Raw genomic sequence first — 23,203 nt, 5'->3', positions numbered from 1 at the left:
TGTACATGAAAATGAATTTATAAAGTTGAGCATGGGAATGCCTAGCTCATCTAGATCATGAAAATATTATGAAGATAATGTATTGTATTGTATCTTATTACACGTCGCCTTCCAGCTTGAAAAAAACTTCAGATCCTCATGATAAAGCATTTCACCTGACATCAACAGATTAACGACCTCATGCTTTAGGGGGCAACTGCTATAGACATTTTTGGGCACTGGAACCCCAATCATAAATGTCCATAAACCAAGGGCTCTTAAGTCCCTAAAAGTGTTGTTCCAACCTCTAAAAGAACAAGGTCAACTGATTACATCTTCTCCCAGAAGTTCTCCATGAAAAACTACTCAGAACTGGTCAAAACTGGACCATCTCACCTACTCCATGGTCAAAGTGCGCTGCATCCCACCTAAATACACACGGGAGGTGCGATGCATCTTGAAAATCCCTTCTATGGGGTGTGATGGGCGAGAGTGGAAAAATGGCAGGGTCAATCTGCAAGGTGGAGGATCATGGAATCTTCCAGAAACTTCTCTTGTGACACTTGCCTCTCTGCATTCACCCAGGGATGAGTAAGAGATCATCAATCTCCAAGTGGAATCAAGAACTATTAGAGAGAGCACACTAATCAAATCTCAAAAGCTGACTCACCCCCCTTGCAAACATTTATATATGGATCCCTCATCCCAGAGATCCAGAGGCTGGAATTTTGTATCTTGTAAGGAAGTGCTGCTGGTTTCTTGGTGTAACATCATAGTGTTGGGTGATCTAAGCTTTTCATGAGGTGAAGAAGGGCTTTCTTGCTGAGAGGATGATCTTGGGTCAGAACAATTGGTTGTAATCCTCTTTGCTATTCTTGATTATTAATAAAGCTATTCAAGTTTTCCTCCACATTCATGTATGATTGATGATATATGCATTTGTGTGGTCAATATATATCTGGTCCTATATTGTTTATGATAATAGATCTATGTTCTTGGATAGTGTTATGCTGCTTTGATTCTACAGGTGCTCTTTGAAGCTGGGTAGACGAGGAAGCGAGTGGCAAAGATCTATCAGAAGGGAGAGGAATCAAGCAAGGAACCAAGCGCAAGACGGAGGTTGGTCTCCTTTATTCCCCTCTTATCTATTTCTCATAAAGGAAAACGAAAGTAGTTTTAGTTTGTTTGTTTCTAAGGTAGCTACCAGCCTTAGTGGGACTAGCAGCTCTGCATAGGCATTAGATTTCCCGATAACACTGCCACCAAAGAAGAGAGAAGGTTGGCTATGTGATGTAGTGGGGGTGTTGAGCAAGAATTTTCCTAAATTATCTCTGTTCCTACGAGGCATGAAAGGAAATATTTTTGGTTGGTTTTTGTTTTTTCACTGATTGTACCTACAAAACTAAAATTGTTTTGAATGAACAAATTACAACTAACTGAAATGAAATTGCAGAAGTTAAAAGGAACGCGAATGAAATGCAGAACTGAAAGCAAGGAAATGACCAACCTACTTTTGCTGAAATGGAAATTGCTGAAAGAAACAACTACTTTACTTTTGCTGAAATGAAATTTGCAGAATTGAAAATGAAAGCAGGGAAATGTAGAAATTGAAAGAAATAACTACTCTATCTTTTGCTGAAATAAACTACTTAGCAGAATGTTGTGATAGAAAATAGAAAAAGACAGTAATCACAAAATACTCTGACGCTTCCCTGGCAACGGTGCCAAAAATATGGTGAGCACCAGTATTGCAGCACTAATGCTGCAACTCCTGGGCTTCCTACTTTACTTTTATCAACCCTATAGTTCGTAACAAACTTGGAAGCGATGGTGCTATATGCACAAGTACTAGTTCTTACTGCAGGCTGTCACTTGGTCAGCTGGCGCAAGATTACTAGGAGTTCAAGCCAACTTCTATGGATTCTAGAAGAAGCTCTATATGTGATGAAAGAAAGGAAAGCTTACTCTACAGAGGCTACTCTACTTGAAGAAAGGAAAAGAAGACTGAAATGTAAAGTAAACCTAGAAAGCTCTACTTAACCAACTAATCCTACTTTTGCAGAAAGAGAGATGAAAAACCATGAAATGAATGCCATTACCTACTCAGGAAGTAAACAACGTCTACTCAAGCTATTTCTAGAAGTAAATGAGCAAAAAAACATCTTTCTGGATTTCTATGTATTTTTATGTGAAATTGTCATGCTTGTAATTTATTTGATTGTGAATGTGATAACGATTAGGTGGTGATGGAGGGCGGTTTTGAGACTTGTGAAGATTTAGGATGGTGTGGATGGATCCTAGGAGGTCTTAGGTGGCCTTGTGGAGGCTTTTCCCCCAATCAGACTTCAAAAATAAGCCTACAGGGAAATCTACAGGAGGCTGCAGGGGATCTACAGGAGGTCTACAGGAGGATGCCAGGAGCAGTTTTGAAGGTTTTGAAGGTGTGAGAGTGGGTGGAAAGGGTGTTGAAGGCTGGGATGATGTGTCAAGGCACCTAGGGGTCACCAAATATTTCTAGGAGAGGAAAATATGGTCGGGAGAGAGGAAGAAATCCTATGGAAAAACGCAGAAAACTAAGGCAGATTTGAGGTGAACTTTGGGCGACCTGTAGGGCATAGATCAGGGAGAGAATGTGATGGCTGGTAGGCTGACTTGTTGTGAGAAGAGATTTTTTGCAAAAGGACCTGAAAATCAAACAAGGAGATCAAGCAAGCAAGGAAACTAAGTACATCAAAAAAACAGAATTTTGCATCAAGCTAATCTAGATTATGAGCTATGGAAAGAAATGCTAAAAAATGCTATAATGAGAGAAAGCATGGAAGGAAACTTATTGTAGGATAGAAATGAGCATGGTGAAAGAGATCTAAAGCAAAGCATTAACCTTCTAACAAACTACAACACTAGAAATCCTGTGGAGAAGGCAAATCTGTGTTTTTTGTGGCAGCAAGAGGGTCTTGGCCTCAATTCATGGTCCCAAAGGGAGGAAAGGAGGCCAAGGCTTTGTTGATGGCCCTTTTGTATCTTCTTTCTATCACTGTTCAACCTGCTATAGAAAACTCAAATGGAAGCAACCTTCTAAATTACCAAAAGCAACCTATTCTAAACCAAGAAAGAAATTTATCTAACAGCGACTAATCCATAAAATGAAACAAAGCATATAAATACAAAAAAGAGGAGCTTGGCTGCTTGGATTGGGCCCTAACCCAAGAGCTTCAGCCCTCTGAGGTAACTCAGTGCTAGCTCAAAAAGGTGTTAAACACACATGGCAGCAACATAATCTGAAAGATAAAACATGAGAATACCATTTTATTAACAAAACATATACATTTATAGTACATGGTTTGACCATTGGGTTTCACATCCCAAGGTCTCTTGGACTTCCTTTTGTCTATTCGGCTTCCACACTAACCCATTGAGGATTAGGTGTCCAACATTCCCCCTCTTAATCTGAAGTGTTATGTATGAGTCCAAGAAGAGAACTGTAATACAAAATGTGCAACAATGCATGGCTGAATGTGCTCTCTGAAATGTTGGTATAAAGGGTGGTGGTTTAAGGATGACCACCAACACTGGAATGCTTAGTGTAGTTCCCAGAACTCTTCCAAAACTGGCAAGAATCTGAAGTCTTCTGTTAGAGGAAGTGGTCCTATTGTTTTGAAGAGAGAAACCTTCAACCATGAAAGGGAGGTCTCACCTCGTATAAAAGGGAGAACTTCAACTTGAAAAGGGAAGTCTCAACCTGTGATGGTTTAAGGATGACCAACAACTCTGGAATGCTTAATGCAATTCCTAGAACTCTTCCAAAACTGGCAAGAAGATGAAGTCTTCTACTAGAGGAAGTGTTCTCAATTTTGTTCCTAGAATTCTTCTGAAACTGGCAAGAAGCTGAAGTCTTCTGCTAGAGGAAGTGTCCCAGATTACCAACTGAAGGCATGGTCAGGGGCATCTTTTTCTCTAGCTACAACTCTAAAAATGGTGTGACAGGTTGTAGCTCATGCTTGCTTGATGTGGCTTTGAAGCTTGTAGATGACCATCATTTCCCCCCTTGTCAGATACAAGGTGAGATGATGGAGAAAACTCAACTCCAAGACTGTTCAATACTCTGGAACAAGTTCTGACTTGTGATTGGAATATATTCTTAGCTGTTGATGCCCATTGCCAAGAAGCGATCCATCCAAGATGAATCTTTGTTCTTGCAGGACGTTTGTTTTTGAAGCATTTGTTTGAAGAATGGGTGGTTTTATGATAGTGCTTACATGGATGAAGATCAAAATAGTGATATTTCAAATGGCCAACTCGGCCACAGTGTTGGCATTTCACAATCTATTGTTGTTGCTATGGTTGTGGAAGAGAACTAGAACCTAAAATAGCTGAAGGTGAACTGTCATGAAGAACAGGTGAAGATGAATCATCCTCAAGAAATCCAGCAATTTGAAATTGAATTGGCTTTGAGTAGTCTGGAATATGAAAGGAAAAGTCCTTATCATATCCAAGACTAGTTTTGTTCTTGTTGTGGACAAGTTGTTCCCAAGGTCTATTGATGGGCTTGGGAAGTGCAGACTGAGTTTCTGCATCTGCATGTACAATTGCTGCTTTATTGGGCACTGGATCTGAATGAACTTTAACAATATTGTCTTGTTGTTTATGGGAGTCTATTTCATTGTTCTGAACAGATATAGGTTTAAAATGACTCCTCTGTTTTAATTCTTCTTGCTATAGCTGAGACTCGAGCTACAAAAAATCAATTTTCTCTTATGCATTTTGTAGACAGACCTGAATGTATGTGAGAGAAACTTTGTTGACTTTTAATGTATCATGAGTAGTAGACAATATCAGAGTTTTGAGGAACTCTAATACTTCATTGATTCTGGCCATTTTTTTTTTAATGTCAGAATTACACCTTAAAAACTGATCACAACTACTACTCAATGCGGAAAAGTAATACCCACTAGAAATATTCTTTATAAATGGGTAGCAAATGATCAGTGTGCAACCAGCAAGCACCAATTACAATCCATTACATAAAAAATAAGATTTTACTCATGACCAGCACTATGTTCTGACAATACAACCGACTAGACTTTTCTCCATAAAATATTACTTTTATTTGTCAAAACAATCATTTCCTTTATACAGCCCACCAAACTCTTTATGCAGCAGTCGAATCAAGGAATCAATGTACTATAATGAGTTTTAAATACAATGCCACGCTAGGGCAGCAACAACTACAAACTTGCTTGGATCCTTCAAATACTCCTTTACTTTCTGATCTGAATTGGATCCATAAAAGAACTGTGAAAGAGAACCATGATTGTATCAGGTCGGGAAAAACTTCTAAAAATTCCAAAACAGCAATCAAAAACACCCTAAACCAGTAGCAATAGGCAGCCAACATGGAACAACGAGGACCCTAGTCAAAGCGCGCTGACCGAGTCCCATGGAGACTGCATGGGAGGCCGAATTAGCCCCTGGGAGCCCCAGATTGGGAAACAGAGGTGGATTTTGATGCACAATTAGCGCCTGGGTGAAAAGGGCCAAAATGGAGAAGCCCCGAGCACTCGAATGTGTGGGGAGCTAGAGAACTGCAGGTGAAAAGCGAAAAAGTGCTAAAGGACAAGGCAGGACCCGCGCTTTGAAAAACTGGCAGTATTGATCGAGGCGCCCTCAAACGGTAAGTGATTTTGGAGAAATTAGAGTGATCCCACTCAACATCGACGTGTGGCAAGCGGAGGAGAGAGGAAACTTCCATTGATCATGGGCTAAAGGTCGAGAAAGTCAACCACGCAAAACGTGTGTATGGCGTCAGATCTGGAGGCCCCAGATCGGAAGGTTGAGATCGCGACTGGTGGGGGAAGCGGAATCGACAAAGGAATGAGTCGCGATTTAGAAGGATTTGAATTTTGTTTTGACCGCCATGGTGGAGGAAGACTTTATCCACGATGTAACTGAAGAACTAAACCGACGAAGTAGGCTGACGCGTTACAGGAGTACATGTGCCACTCCCTGTGAGCCGATGATGACGGCAAGCCAGGGAACTCCAAGCGCAGTTGCAGAAGGCAATTCAACAAGGGCGTAAGAGGAACTGAACAGACATGGAAACAAATGGCTTAAAGCCATGAACATAGATAGAATACACAGTCAAAGGGAGACAGAGGAACCAGAATCCCTAAAGGAGGACGGAACACGGGGAAAAAGACAATGAAGCAAAAGCACAAGAGGGCAGAGGGCCGAGCTGACCAAAGGCGGCGTCGAGCACCAAAGAGCTTGAGGGATTCAAGACATCCTAGAGAGGATCTGTCCGGACTGAGCACCACATTGGGCTCTTTCCATTGTAGACCAGAAGGTCACCAAGCTGGTAGGCAAACGAGTCTGTGCATTCCAGTGGCTTGGGGAATCCAAGAACCACCCTGCCAAGAAAATATATTTTAGGTGACTGATATTGAGCTCCTGCATTGTAATTCTATGCTTAAAACACAATAAAATAAGGCCACCACTGAAGTTGGACTGGAGATGTAGCCCTAGAGGATAGGGTGATCTCCTTATTAATTCTTTGTGTTCTTGTATTTTCTTACTGTATTTCTCTGCTGTCTTTCCATTCAATTGTCTGTGTATTGGAAATCTGATCGATCCGTTGCTTAAATAACATAGACACACACACCAGCACATGAGTCTGTAATACCTCTAATTAATAAATCTTTAATTTATGTCACTCATAGGGTGGTTATCAGATCAAGTGGTATCAGAGCTCTAGGTTGCAAGTTTAGACAAGCTTGTGTTGGTTTAGCTGTTGAATGCTCACTAGATCAAAGCTCAAATTAGGAGAAGGAGAGTTGGTCAAAACTAACCCTGAAATTGGGAGAGTCTATCCTCGGAAGACAATGTTAGAGGAAGGTTCTGTGGGGCCAGACCCTCAATTCATAGAGAGTTTCCTAGCTATAAAGTCTATGGTAAAAGAAATGTATAGAGACTTTAGAAAGCATAAGGATGAAGATTCATCAGGTTCCAAGAAAGATAAAGAAGAAGATGAGTCTCATTCCCATGACCACTCAAAAGGAAAAGGGAAAGAGGAAAACTTTCTCACACCTCCTAATAGCCCTGTGCATAATAAGAAAGCATCTTTGATCAAGCTAGATGTTAAATTCGATTTGCCCATATATGATGGAGAAATAAATGTTGAAAAGTTGGACAATTGGATCAGACAAATTAATGTGTATTGCATAGTGCAGAACATTGACTTAGACAAGAGAAAAATTCAGCTGGCAAGCCTACGCTTAGGAGGCACTGCCTTGGTTTGGTGGGAAGGCAGAACCCAAGCTGACATGAAAAGACATGGTAAGACTATCTCTGTCTGGAGTGAATTTGTTTCTGCCATCAAGAAGCAATTCTATCCATTGGCCTACATGCAACAAGCCATGATGAGTTGGCAAACTCTTAGGCAACTGAAAGGGCAAAGTGTGCAAGGGTACACTCAAGAATTTAGAAAGAGAGCATTGATTCTAGGGATCTCATTAGACTCACCAGAGACTCTTTTGAAGTACATTGGTGGTCTACACAGCTAAATGAGGCATACCATCCTCATGTTCAATCCCACTAGTATAGATGAGGTATCTGTACAAGCTACTCATCTAGAAGCTAGAGGAAAGAATGGAAATCCAGAAGTTGGGGGACCATCCCAACCCACTACAAGCAAGAGCAAGGACAAAATAAAGCAAAAGTGGAAAGCAATGAAGGCTAACACTGTAAAAAGGATGGGCATGACGATGAGCACTATTGGATTCTGCATCTAGAGCTGAGACCAAAGAATTCCGAGGGAAAGAAGAAGAAGATTGCTACAGCTATTCAGGAAGATTTGGGGTTAGACTCGGGAGATGAAGCAATCATTGCAGCCATAGGTATAAAAGGTAAGAATTCTGAAACAGCTACTAGTAATTCTGCTCAATCTGTTATTGATGAAGAACATGAGAGAAAAAGACATGAGCTTTTCCATATTCGAGTTGTTTCCAAATATCAAAAGATTGATACTTTGTTTGATAGTTGCTCACAAGTAAATTTGATTTTTGAAGCAATTGTAAAGAAATTGGGATTAGCAACTACACCTCATAAGAAACCATACCCATTAGGATGGTTGAATGATAAAGCACAACTACAAGTGACTAGACAGTGAAAGCTCAAGTTTTCTTTTGGGTCAGTATTTGTAGATGAGGTTGAGTTAGACATAATTCCTTTGGATATATGTGGAATTGTTTTAGGAAGCCCTTACTTGTATGATAGAAAAGCCATTTTCTATAGAGTTGAGAACAAGTATCTACTTGTTAAATATGGAATCGAATACTATGTAAGAGCTCATAAGCTCAAGAATAATTATACTCTCATAAACTTAGGGCAGATGAAAAGAATGATAAATTCGTGCAAACAATTCTTACTAATGGTTGTAAAGGAAAAGAAACCTGATAAAACCAACGTATTTGAGGGTTGTAATGCTAAGCAGCAAGCTGATATAGAAAAGATTGTTTCAGAGTATGATGTTCTATTTGAAGAACCTAAAGTTATGCCACCCAAAAAGGAAATAGTACATGATATTATTTTGCAGCAAGATGTTCCATTGCCTAACATTGGAATGTACAGGTTGTCTGCTTTAGAGAATGCTTAAATCAAGAAGCAAGTGCAGGAGTTGCTCGAGAAGGGGTTTATCAGGCCTAGCACATCACCATGTGGGTCACCAATCGTTTTGGTGAGAAAGAAAGATGGCTCGTGGAGAATGTGAATTGACTACCGAGCGCTGAATAAGATAACAATCAAAAATTGTTATCCCCTTCCTCACATAGATGATCTTTTAGATCAATTAAAGGAAGATGTTTATTTCACCAAGCTATATTTGCATAGTGGATACCATCAGGTCAGGGTTGCAGAGAAAGATGCATGGAAGACTGCTTTCAAAACAAAGCAGGTATTGTATGAGTGGCTGCTTATGCCTTTTGGCTTGACCAATGCCCCTGCTACTTTCATGAGATTAATGAATGATGTACTCAGGCCTTTTCTTGATGATTTTGTTATTGTGTATCTGGATGACACTCTGATTTTTAGTAAAATGTGGGAGGAACACTTAAAGCATGTTAAGCAGACATTAGATGTTTTGAAAAGAATAAAACTTTATGTTAAACTCTCAAAATGTGAATTTGGAAAAACATCCCTAAATTATTTGGGTCATATAGTAGGGGGTGGTGAATTGAAAATAGATCCCTCTAAAGTGGCAGTGATCATAAACTGGCCTAAACCCCAAGTCTGCTACAGAAGTAAGAAGCTTCTTAGGAGCAGCACAATATTGGAGGAAGTTCATCTCTAACTTTTCCTCAATTGCAGCTCCCTTACATGCTTTGACAGGATTGAACAAGGTGTTTCAGTGGGGAGGCAAACATCAGAAAGCCTTTGACACCTTAAAGGAAAAGATTAGTACAACACCTGTACTAGCACTGCCTGATCTACAAAGACCATTTGAGATCCAAATAGATGCCAATGACTATGCCATGGGAGCAGTGTTGACACAGCATGGTAAACCCATATGTTATCATTCTGAGACTTTTAATCCCGCAGTAGTTAACTATCCTAGATATGATAAAGAATTGTATGCATTAGTTCAGAGTGTGAAAAAGTGGAAACATTATTTAATGGGAAAAGAGACAGTAATACATACTGATCATCAACCACTTCCATATCTACACTCCCAAACTAAATTGCAGCAATCAAGACATTACAGGTGGATGGGTTTTCTACAACAGTTTCATTTAGTCATTAGATATAAAAAGGGCATACATAACAAAGTTGCAGACATGTTATCTAGACCCATCATAAATGCATCTACTATACTTAAGCATAATTTTGTACTACATGAAAACTACATTGAACAATATGCTCAAGATATAGACTTTAAAGATGTATATGCAACTTTGAGTCAAGGCAAAAAGGTAGAAGAATTGGATTATCATGTGAAGGACCAAATCTTGTATCATTGTGGGAAACTCTGCATTCCGAAAACAAGGATAGTAAAGATAATTAGAGAGGCACACACTTCTCTGATATTAGGTCACTTTGGGGTAAGTAAAATAGTTGCACCGCTGTAAATATTTTGTTATTGGCCAAAAATGAATGAGACAGTTTCTAGATATGTGAGAGGGTGTACTATGTGTGCCAAAAGTAAGCCTACCAATAGAAAATTAGGCCTGTACACTCCATTACCAGTTCCTTCTCACCCTTGGGAAAGTGTTTCCATGGATTTTGTTGGAGGACTACCTAAATCTAGGAAAGGTCATGATTATCTATATGTTGTTGTGGATAGGTTCAGCAAAATGTGTATTTTGATACCTTGTAATAAGCAGATTATAGCTGAACAAACTGCAAAATTGTTCTTTGAGCATGTATGGGTTCATTTCGGATTACCCACTTCCATTGTATCTGATCGAGACACCCAATTTGTGGGAAAGTTTTGGTCAAGTCTGTGGGAACTGATGGACACCAAACTAAAGAAGAGCACAGCGTTTCATCCACAAACCGACAGCCAGACAGAAGTAGTTAACTGGACAGTGATCCAGTTGCTCATAGGATATTGCAGCAAACATCCTAAACTTTGGGATGAACACTTGTGTTATGTGCAGCACGCTTACAACAGAGCAAAACATTCCTCCACATAGAGATCTCCTTTTGAAAACTGCTTTGGTTTCACACCAAGGTCTCCTTTGGATTTTGTCTTTGGTAAAGATACCACGATTGATGGACACAGTGATGTGGACAAGGAAACTAGGTTTATTAAACAGATCCAGGAGATCCACCAGGTAGTATAGGAATAGCTAAAAAGGATCCAAGCCAAATACAAGGCTAGGCATGATAAGCATCGGATGGAGCATAGTTTTCAAGTTGGAAACCAAGTCTAGCTATATATCAACAAGGACAGGATGCAAGGCGAAGGTAAAAAGATAAAGCCTATCAGGTATGGACCTTTTAGGATACTTGAGAAGATTGGGGAAAATTATTTTCACCTTGATCTACTAGCTTACATGCACATCTACTCAATCGTAAATGCAGATTGCTTGAGATTGTTTGAACCTCAATGATTGAGGATCCTGAAGAGCAAAGTCAATTGCCTTCCATTGATGACCTGCTACCTGAATATCTGAATGAATTGTAGGAACACACAGTCTTGGATAAGAAGGTGAGGACAACGCGTAGAGGAAATGTTGAGTACCTCAGGATTGGGCTCAAAGGTTCAAAGCCAAGCAGTGCAAAGTGGATTGAGATTGGACAAGTGAGAAAGCAATACCCTCAGTTAGTCGATGCTTGAAAACCAACTTTTGGTGGTCCAAAGGCTTTTTCAGTGGGAAGGCCGTGATCCGAATTGGATCCATAAAAGAACTCTCAAAGAGAACCATGACTGTATCAGGTCGGGACAAACTTCTAAAAATTCCAAAACAGCGATCAAAAACACCCTGAACTAGTAGCAATAGGCATCCAGCGTGGAACGATGAGGACCCTGGTCAAAGCACATTGATCGAGGCCCATGGAGACTGCGCAGGAGGCCGAATTAGCCCCTTGGAGCCCCGGATCGGGAAACAGAGGTGGATTTTGATGCACGATTAGCACATGGGCAAAAAGGGCTGAAATGGAGAAGCCCTGAGCACTCGGACGCATGGGGAGCTGAAGAACTGTGGGTGAAAAGTGAAAAAGCGCTAAAGGACAAGGCGGGACCCGCACTCCGAAAAACCAGCGGTATTTATCGGGGCACTCTCAAATGGTAAGTGATTTTGGAGAAATTAGAGCGATCCCACTCAACGATCGATGCGTGGCAAGTGGAGGAGAGAGGAAACTGCCTATGATCGTGCGCTAAAGGTCGAACAAGTCAACCACGCGAAATGTGCATATGGTGTATCTGGAGGCCCCAGATTGGACGGCTAAGATCGCACCCGATGGGGGAAGCGAAATTGACAAAGGAATGAGCTGCGATTTAGAAGGATTTGAAGTTCATTTTGACCGCCATGGTGGAGGAAGACTTCATCCACGATGTAACCGAAGAACTGAACCGACGAAGTAGGCTAGTGCATTACAGGAGGACATTTGGTCACTCCCTATGAGCCGATGATGACGCCGAGCCAGGGAACTCCAAGCATAGCTACAGAAGGCGATTTGACGAGGGCATAAGAGGAATTGAACAAACATGGAAACGAATGGCTTAAATCCATGAACAGAGATAGAATACACAGTCAGAGGGAGACAGAGGAACCAGAATCCTGAGAGGAGGACGAAACACAGGGAAAAAGACAGTGAAGCAAAAGCAGAAGAGGGCAGAGGGTCGAGCTAAGCAAAGGCAGTGTCAAGCACTAGAGAGCTTGAGGGATTCAAGCCATCCCAGAGAGGATCTGTCTAGACTGAGCACCACATTGGGCTCTTTCCATTGTAGACCAGAAGGTCACTGAGCTGGTAGGCAAACGAGTCTGTGCACTCCAGTGGCTTGGGGAATCCAAGAACCACCCTGCCAAGCAAATCTATTTCAGGTGACTCATATTGAGCTCCTGCATTGTAATTCTCTACTTAAAACACAATAAAATAAGGCCACCATTGAAGCTGGACCGAAGATGTAGCCCTGGAGGATAGGGTGAACTCCTTATTAATTCTTTGTGTTCTTGTATTTGCTTACTGTATTTCTCTGCTGTCTTTCCATTCAATTGTCTGTGTATTGGCAATCTGATCGATCTGTTGCTTAAATAACATAGACACACACACCAGCGCATGAGTCTGTAATACCTCTAATTAATAAATCTTTAACTGATGTCACTCATAGGGTGGTTATCAGATCACTATCAAAACAGAAATGTTGGCTATCAAAACTTCAACAGCTATAGCACCATGTCATGGACAAGACTTGAATGCTCATATATAAATGATTTGACTAGGGTATGAACAAATATTCTCTAATCCTGCCACTTCTTCAAAGAAAAAAATATGCCCTCATATATCACACAGAATTTATGGAGAGCTAACAAAGCATATGCAAGAATGCAATATATAAAGAGTCAACGATACCTCTAGTATTCCAATAAGAATGATGAACGCAACAGTGACCCACTTGTAGGAGTTGCGCGCCAATGAAAGGATTATTCCACATGTTCATGCATGTATGAACGCACAGAGATGAACTGACCATCTCGTTGCTTTAACACACAACTTCTCTTGTGCGAGTCTCTCTACTCTCCATGCCATTGCGAAGCTTTTCTGCGGTGCTTCTAATTCTCCAGACTTTCACATCTATAGCAGTGATCAACATTCCAACATCATCCATGGTCTTCCACCAAAAGCATAGCAACGTTTAGCAAAATATATATCTGATATTTCTTAGAATGCCCCCCACAGAAATATCAGATGCTGCTTGGTTAATGGTATTTTACCACCACCCAGCAAATGATGGCAATGATTTACACATTCAGAAAGATAAAAATGAGACATCAATTGGAAAAATAGCATATCAATGAAATATAAAAATGAGACATCAATTGGCAAACGAATTTGCGCAATTAGCTAGGCCTTTGCATAAATGATTTAATGTAGGAACGAAGTAGCTGAAGCATACAGTCATCCTATGCCTGCACTGTTTCTAGTATATGCCTTTTATTTATCCTCGTTTATGACCAGAATCATATTAACTTTTAATCACTCCATTTGCAGTTGTTATCAAAACAATGAATTTCAATATCGTCTTCAGAGGATCAAGGTTAGGCACCACCTTCTTCCAATAAGCGATGAAGTATTCCTTCTCCTCCCCTTGTAGGAGAGGCTGATGCAGAAAACACAATGGGCTGCGGTGATGTTGTTAATGGCTTAAAAACCCCTTTGTATCAAAACCCTAAAGAGTATCAAGAACATTCTGTATCAGTTACCTTTCTCCTCTCATCCTCTGGATGGGGGTTTTAGCAATAATTTCCAAGAGCATAATATCGCTTGCAGTGAACACCAAAATCATCAATTTTATTCAGAGGGATTGTTTGATACTTAGAGGCAGGCTCATTAGGAGGTTTGTATCCATCAGGGTATGTTCGAAAAGCACCAATCTCAACTTTTCCAGCAGATACAGTTCTTGTGGGGTCTATGACTACTGCTAAGAAAGGTTCCTAAAACTGCTGATTAGAAATCGCAAAGAACTCAGTAATCACACACAACACTTGATTTAGATTCCACACTTGGTTTTCATTATTTTAGACTGATCACACAAAAATGAAGTTATCGAAAATTTTCAGTAATTGTAAAAATATGCTGGGACAAGCATATCTCAAACATGACAGGTGCATATGATGACCCAAATCCATGAGGAACAACTACAAGAGAAGGAATGGTTTCTCTTTCGAGTGGTTCTAAGCCCAATCCACAATCACAATGTTTCCATGCATCACATAAAATCCAACAAGTCTTGTAACCAGTGGTTGTCCAACACAACAAATTGAAAACAAATAAAACCCATATGAATCAAGACAATTTGGTCGAAGGCAATAGGTTGAGCCATCTATAGACTGATAAACACAACCATATCTCACCAAACCAGCGCTCGGTGCTTCTCACTTCTCGGAATTCTTTTCAAATTTTCAACACAAGGAGTGATGTTGGAATCACAACACATTCAATTGCTAGTTGGAATCGCAGAATAGTCCAGGCGATGTTGGAATCACAGCATAGTCCAAGCAATGTTAAAATTGTAGCAGCGATGTTGGAACAGACATTTTCTGCAACTAGAAGAGGCCGATAATGTAACTGTTATGATAGCGGACAGTGGGAAGTGTAATTGTAGTAGGCAGTGTAACTGTTATGATAGCGGACAATGGGTAGCATAATTGTAGTAGGCAGTGTAACTTTTATGATAGCGGACAGTGGGCAGCGTAGTTGTCTGACACACAAGACTGGAGTAACGGTGTGTAGAAATCAAATGAAATACTGAGAGTGTGAGAGTGTGGCATTACACATATTGTGTGCCAAGGCAGAGATGACATGTTTGAGCCAAGTTCAAAATGCAACAGATAGCTGTGAGCGAAAGTTAGGTTTGGCAGAGTAACACCTACTGCGGTCAGACCAGTATGCAAATCGACAAAATGCACCAGAGTTAGTAATATTTTCTCTACACTCTTAATGTAGGTATGCAGGTGACAAAGGAATGGCAAGGCTGAGAAACATTAACTCTGTCCTGACAAATGCTCAGAAAGACACAAACCTACAAACTTCATTGCAACAAAGAAGCACAGATTTACATAGGCCACAACAAAAAGTGGCTTACATAAGATTGAGCCGGTTATGAACGTACCAGCTCTGATACCATGTTAAACACACATGGCAACAACATAATCTGAAAGATAAAACATGAGAATACCATTTTATTAACAAAACATATACATTTATAGTACATGGTTTGACCGTTGGGTTTCACATCCCAAGGTCTCTTGGACTTCCTTTTGTCTATTCGGCTTCCACACCAACCCATTGAGGATTACGTGTCCAACAAAAGGATCTCATCTTTATTATCAAAATAACAATAGGATTACATGAAACTGTCAACAAAAGTAAGCTCGAAGTTGAGCAGAGCAATGCTGCAACAAAAAGTCGAAAATTTGACTAACTTCCTGATGAGGCCCTAGGCCTTTCTACTTATACAACTGAAGCTGCCAATAGCTTTCTTAAAATCAGGGAGGCTTGGCTCCCAAAACTCGAGATAAACATAATTTATCCTCCACTTTCTCGGTTGCCTCCTAGTGCATTGATTTGGCTGTTTGTGCTCTGAGCTGGATGAAGGAGAATTTGAAGTGGGGAGTTATAAATGAGGGGGTACCTCCTATAAATCCTCTCCTTTGTCCACTTCAACTTATTGTTGCCAATTGTCCATTAAATCTTTGACTTTGTCTTCAAAATTCAACAAAAATCTGCATTAAACACATATTAGACTCCATGGCAACATAACCAACCCAACTCACTCCATAAGCATAAATATAATAAAAAAACATGCAATAAGCTAAGAGAATGGTTGATTAAACTATGTTAGGAGGCAAAATGAGCCCATATAATTACCCATTTATGGGGCTCATAAGATGTACCAATACAATGTCAAGATCGAGCAGAAGCTTAAATAGAAAAACTGAGACAATGGATCTATGAATCTGAAGCAAGGGAAAGGTGCCCCCAAACCATAGAAAAAAGGACAAAGCCAAGGCAGGGCAGCCTAGGAAAACTCGCCAAAGCTGCAAGCAAAGAACAATATTGAGAGGCCGAAGGACACGGGAAAGTGGTGTGAATTCCATAAGAGCTCCACTCACAACACAAGTGTGTGTCGGGCCAAGCAGTCACTGGTGGTCAAGCTGAAGGCTTCTGAATCATATGCATGTTCTAAATCTGAGTCAAAACCCAACAAGGGGAATGACAAAGGGAAGTAGATTATCAATGTGGATCCCGACGCCACTGTTGCCACCGCGAAGATCCAAAATGAGGAACCCGGAGATCCAAAGGAGTAGGAGCGCCTCTTCCACTCCTAGATGTGTGTAAAGGGTTTCTCACTACAATTAATTGTCCACAGTGGGAGCCAAAAGAACCTGATTTCAGCAGAGGTCGTGAAGAAATTGGGCTTACCAGCCAAAACACACCCACAATCGTACAACATCGAGTGGATTCACCAAGGAAGGGATCTTCACGTCAACCACCAGTGTCGCCTCCCATACAACATCAAGCCCTTCACGGATGACGTATTATGTGATGTTGCTCCACTTGATGTTTGTGATGTATTGTTAGGCCAACCATACTTGTGGAAGTGACATGTTGTGTATGAGTCAAGGCCTTGAGATGTTATTATTACTTTGGTAAATAAGTTGTACAAGATACCAGAGGTAGCACCGCCTACCGTCATCTCTTTGGTTACTACAAAACAATGCAGTAAGCTCATTTCCAAAACCAAGAAATTTGTTTTCCTAATGATACGCTCTCAGATAAAGAAGAAGACGATGGCCATGACCTCTAGACAGGGCCCGTCCACATGACAACAACAGATGGACAAGGTCATGGAGGAGTATGAGGAAATATTCACCTCCCTCGCAAGGGTGCCTTTATAATGTCAGGTCAAACACTCCACCAATCTGACCCAGGTGTGTCATTTCCCAATGGACCAATCTATCAGCGCTCTATTCTGGAGAACGATGAAATCAAGAGGCAGATTCAAGATCTGTTGCAGAAAGGTCACATCTGGCCAAGTTCATCGCCCCGTGGGAGCCTGATTGTATTGGTACAGAAGAAGGATGGGACTTGGAGACTCTGTGTTGACTATCAGTGATTGAATAAGATCACTGTCTGAAATAGGTACTTGATCCCCAGATTGATGACCTTCTGAACCAACTCAAGGGGGTAGAATATTTAAGAAAGATCGACTTGAAGTCTGGATATCACCAAGTACCAATCGAACCCTCTCATGTGTAGAAGACTACCTTCAAAGCCAAGGAGGGTCTTTTCGAATGGCTGGTTATGCCTTTCATGTTGACGAATTCTCCTACAACCTTCATGAGGCTGATGGATGACATCTTGTGGCCATTCACCAACTCATCTATTGTGGTATACTTGGATGACATCCTGATCTTCATCCAAAGTTTGGAAGAACACCTCCACCACATCTGACAAGTTCTCCAAACATTGCGACAACACAAGGTGTGTTTCCAATTTGGAGAAATGAACTTTTGGCATGACCCAGTATCTGGGATAGTTTATTGATGAATGGGGGGTGCATGTGGATCCATCCAAGATACAATTCATTCGGGATTGGTCTGCCCCAACCACTCTGACAGAGCTCTGCATTTTTCTAGGTCTTGTCAATTTCTACAATAGGTTCGTGTTGGGGATCTCTCACATCACTTAGCCCTTGAGTCAAGTCACTAAGGGAGGAGTGAAAGAAAAATTATTTTGGTCTGAATCTCAACAAAAGGCATTTGCAAAGTTGAAAAATCTTTTTTCTCTGCCCTAGTGCTCACATTACGAGACTTGCAATAACCATTTGAGATCGAGACAGATGCCTCTAACTATGTTATTGGGGAAGCCCTTACTCAATAGGGGCATTCAGTGGCATATCATAGTGAGACACTTTCAGACACAGTCTGGAAGTATCCCACTTATGAAAAATAGATGTAATCCATTGTGCAAGTCTATTGACAATGGAAGCATTACATTTTGGTGAAGGAAACAATCATTCACACAGATCACCAACCCCTACGGTTCATACAGATGCAAGGGAAGTTGTAGAATGATTGCCATGAGAAGTGGTCCACATACCTGCAACAGTTCCATTTGAATATCAAGTACAAGAAGGGCAACACCAATAATGTTGCAGACTGCCTCAGTCTACCATCTATCATGGTGTTAACCACCATGCTCAACTCTTGTGGGCACGAAACTTCTGATTGGCCACTTCTCTACAAAAGCAACCCAGAATTTGGCCACACATACCAGAATCTCTTGGAGGGTTAGCAAGTTCTAGATTTTCACCTCTATGATGCATTGTTATGCCACCTCGGACCCGTTGTGTTCCTTCAAGCGAGCGTGCCAAGATCATTTGGGAAGTGCACTACAGTTGGGTCACTGGGCATTTCAGGGTTGAGAAAACAATGGAAATACTGCAGAAGTATTTCTATTGACCGAACCTTCGAAAGGATGTCGAGAAGTACATCATATCCTGCACTACCTATGCCATTGCCAAAATGACCATCAAGAAGCAAGACCTCTATACTTCGTTGCCTACCCCTATTCAACCTTGGAAATCTATATTCGTCGATTACATGTCATGCCTTCCTTCTACTAAGCATGGCAACAACTATGTTTTTGTGGTCGTCAGCAAATTTGCAAAGATGGCCATTATGGTAGCCTGCAAAAAGAATATCACAACAAAAGCCACTACTAAACTTTTCTTTAAACGAGTGTGGGTACACTTCGGGATCCAACAATCTATCATCTAATATCAGGACAAAATGTTCCTCAGTGCATTTTGGTCCAGTCTTTGGTTGATACTGGACACCAAGCTCACTAAGTCCACAACTTTCTAGACAAACATCGTCAATAGGATGATCGTACACATTATGTGCATGTAAAACTCAAAGCATCCACTCACATGGGATGAGAGCCTCCCCTATGTCCAACACAGCTATAATCGGGTTCTCCATAGCTCAACTAGCCACAACACTTTTTAGGTGGGCTTGGGATTCCAGCCTCTATGTCCCATTGATGTGGCCATACCATGTGCAACTACTCATGCATATTGGGCTCATGTCTGATCCAAAGTCGACAAGGAAAACAACTTCATTGAGAACATCTAGCACATCTGCTAACAGGTCCATGACATATTGGACAGAGCCAATGATAAGTAAAATTAGCGACATGATTAGCATCAGGTGCCACACAAGTTCCAAGTGGGTGACAAAGTTTGGCTACATTTACAGAAGGAGCATCTCGTTGGGCCCCACCGCAAGCTTCATTTGCGCTAATATGGGCCATACACCATCACCAAGGCAGTAGGGGACAATGCCTTCGAGCTCAATATTCCTCCATTCCTTTGTCTACACCTAATGTTCAACGTGGACCGCCTTCAGCCCTACTTTCCACAATTGTTGGACACATCCAACATTGCAGAACAACTCACACCAACAGTGTTAAACATAGACTACATGGAACAAGCCACAACTAATTAGATCATGGAAACACAAATCAAGAACACCTGACAGCAAAGGATCCAACTATATCGAGTTGTAAAAGTAGGCCAACTCCTTCACCAAGGAAAGTGGCTCACTAGGGACCAAATTCGGCAGAAGTATCCTCGTCTCATGGAGGAACACAAATAAATGGGGGTTATTGCTTCCTAAGGGGGGAGGAATGATCCAGGTAGATATTGGTGGCCACCCACCTATTCCACTTGGACCCCCACCCTTGTTTCTTTCAGTTTTTCAGTTTCCTTAATTGTAGCACAATTTACTATTTTTGGTAATTTTTCGGGTCCTAAACTTCCGGAACCACTTTTAGGCCCTAAACAACATTTTTTTTTGGAAAATCACAAGTGGTGAATATAAGTTTCAGATTAATATTTGTAGATAGTATTTGTAGTCCTCAGATATATCTTTCTAATGAGGTATCATGTGTGTCAAATAGATATAGTATGTCAAAGTTATGACCACGAGAAGTTGATGTACCAATTTACCCCAACGGGACCCATAGTTTGGTGTTTCATCTCCTAGGGTTAGGTTTTTGGATGTTTGGGGTTTTCCATTGTTTCTCAATAATAAATAGGCCTTCAAGCCTCATTGTCACATAGTTTAGAGGCATATAGCCGCAACATCTCTTCTTAGAGATAAGCTACCATCACCCGAACTAGTTTATTTCCATTATGTATGTAAGCATATTTCATTTCCTTGATATTGATGAAATGAAGTTTTATTTATCCTAAATCTCTGTATTTATGGTTATATATGTAATTTTTTGCATTCATATTTAAATTCATATCAGTGGTATTAGAGTGGTCTGCTCTTTCTCGATCCTTCTTTGCATGTCCCCAATGAGGTCGGGGTATGAGGAGTTAGGACTAGATTTGGTTGAACCTTTGCAATATCAGTCTCGCAAACCTCGACGTCCTATCATGGGGGAAGAAAAGAAAGATGAGGGAGTAGGAGATCCCATCAAAATATTTCTCTAGGAGGCCTTCAAGAAACAAAGGAATGCGATGATGGATAAATTTGCCCAAATACTTCAATGGTTGCCCATCGACGGTGCATCCACATCCAACAGCCACTCTGGAGGTGCCACTCTTTTTAAGGTACAAGTAAACTTTCACATTCCCACATTTGAGGGCCAAATAGATGTAGATTCCGTAGATAAATGGTTAAATCTACTAGAAGGATAATTTTATGTTCATGATTTTTCCAGTCGAGAAAATATTAATTTTTCTCTTCTCAAAGCCACCCCCCACATCAAGGACTAGTGGGAAACTTACTGTGAGCAGAAGGATGAAAGCACACCCTCATTGTTTTCAACTACACTCACTTGGAATTCATTATGGGACACCATCAAGGAGCAGTACTACCCTATCGGGAGCTATGAGGATAAATACATAAAGTGGACCATGCTGCGACAGGGAAGGGACAAAGATGTGCTAGAGTTTACCAATTTTTTTCATACCCTTTGCATGAAGTTGGGTATCAAGGATTCTAAGAAGCATTTGGTACACAAGTACCACGACTGCCTACACAAATACATCCAGGATGAGATGGAGTTCCTGGACATATCCTTGCTTGGTAGATCACACTGATACGTTGTCAAGATCGAGCAGAAGCTTAAACAGAAAAAGAGAGACTTTGGATCTGCGAATCTAAAGCAAGGGAAAGGTGCCCCCAAAACGTAGAAAAAAAGGAAAAAGCCAAGGTGGGGTAGCCCAAAACAATCTTCCAAAGTTGCAAGAAAAGAAAAACACCACAAAGCTGAAGAAGGACACGGGAAAGTAGTGTGAGTTCCGTAAGAGATCCACTCACAACACAAGTGAGTGTCGAGCCATGCAATCACTGGTGGCTGAGATGAAGGCTTCTGAATCAGATGCATGTTCTGACTCTGAGTCAAAACCTGACAAGGGGAATGATAAAGGGAAGTAGATTATCGATGTTGAGCCCAATGTCACCATTGCCACGAAAAAGATCCAGAAGGAGGAACCTGAAGATCCAGAGGAGGAGGAGCGCCTCTTCCACTCCCAAATGTGGGTAAAGGGTTCCCCACTACAGTTCATTGTCGACAGTGGGAGCCAAAAGAACCTCATTTTAGAAAAGGTTGTGAATCGGCTAGGTGTATCGACCACAACGCACCCACAACCGTACACCATCAGGTGGCTTCATCAAGGATGAGAACTTCGCGTCATCCAACAGTGACACCTTCCATACAACATCAAGACCTTCATGGATGAGGTATTATGTGACGTTTCTCCTCTTGATGTTTGTGGTGTATTTTTTTGCCAAACCTACTTGTGGAAGCAACTTGTTGTGTATGAGTCAAGGCCTCGTTGTGTATGAGTACAGGATACTAGAGGTAGCACTGCCTACTACCATATCTTTGGTTACTACAAAACAATGCAGTAAGCTCATTTCCAAAACTAGGAAATTTGTTTCCCTAATGATACACCTTTAGGGAAAGAAGAAGACGGTGGCCACGACCTCCAGACAGGGCCCCTATACATGACAACAATAGATGGACAAGGTCGTGGAGGATTATACGGACATCTTCACCTCCCTTGCAGGGGTGCCTCTGCACAGTCAAGTTAAGCAATCCATCGATCTGACCCCAGGTGTGTCATTTCCCAATGGACTAATCTATCAGAACTATGATCTAGAGAATGACGAAATAAAGAGGCAGATTCAGGAGTTGCTACAGAAAGGTCACATTCGGCCGAGTTCATTGCCCTGGGGGGGCCCGATCATATTGGTATAGAGGAAGGATGGGACATGGACACTCTGTATTGACTATCAAGCATTGAACAAGATCATTGTCTAGAATAGGTACTCGATCCCACAGATTGATAACCTTCTGGACAATCTCAAGGGGGGAAATATTTCAGCAAGATTGACTTGAAGTTCGGATATCACCAGGTACCAGGCGAACCCTCCGATATGTGGAATATTGCCTTCAAAGCCAAGGAGGGCCTTTTGAAATGGTTGGTTATGCCTTTCGGGTTGACAAATGCTCTTGCAACCTTCATGAGGCTAATGGATGAAATCTTGTGGCCATTTACCAACTCATTTGTAGTGGTATACTTGGATGACATCCTGATCTTCAGCCAGAGTTGGGAAGAGCACCTCCACCACATCCGATAAGTTCTCCAAACAATGTGACAACGCAAGATGTGTGCCAATTTGGATAAATGCACATTTGGCATGACTGAATTTCAGTATCTAGGATGCATTATTGATGAACAAGGGGTGCATGTGGATCCAACCAAGGTCCAAGACATTTTGGATTGGCCAGCCCCAACCACTCTAATAGAGATTCACAGCTTTCTAGGTCTTGCCAATTTCTAACGCAGGTTCGTGTTGGGGTTCTCTCATATCACTTGGCCTTTGAGTCAAGTCACCAAGGCAGTAGCGAAAGAAAAATTATTTTGGTCTGAATCGAAACAAAGGTGTTCACAGAGTTGAAACATCGCCTCTAATCTACC

The sequence above is a fragment of the Pinus tabuliformis genome, chromosome 9 (assembly GCF_031772625.1).
Source record: "Pinus tabuliformis cultivar Carrire ecotype Pingquan chromosome 9, CPIR1, whole genome shotgun sequence".
Taxonomy (NCBI): domain Eukaryota; kingdom Viridiplantae; phylum Streptophyta; class Pinopsida; order Pinales; family Pinaceae; genus Pinus; species Pinus tabuliformis.
The sequence above is the reverse complement of the archived record's forward strand: the minus strand, read 5'-3'. Positions refer to the sequence as shown.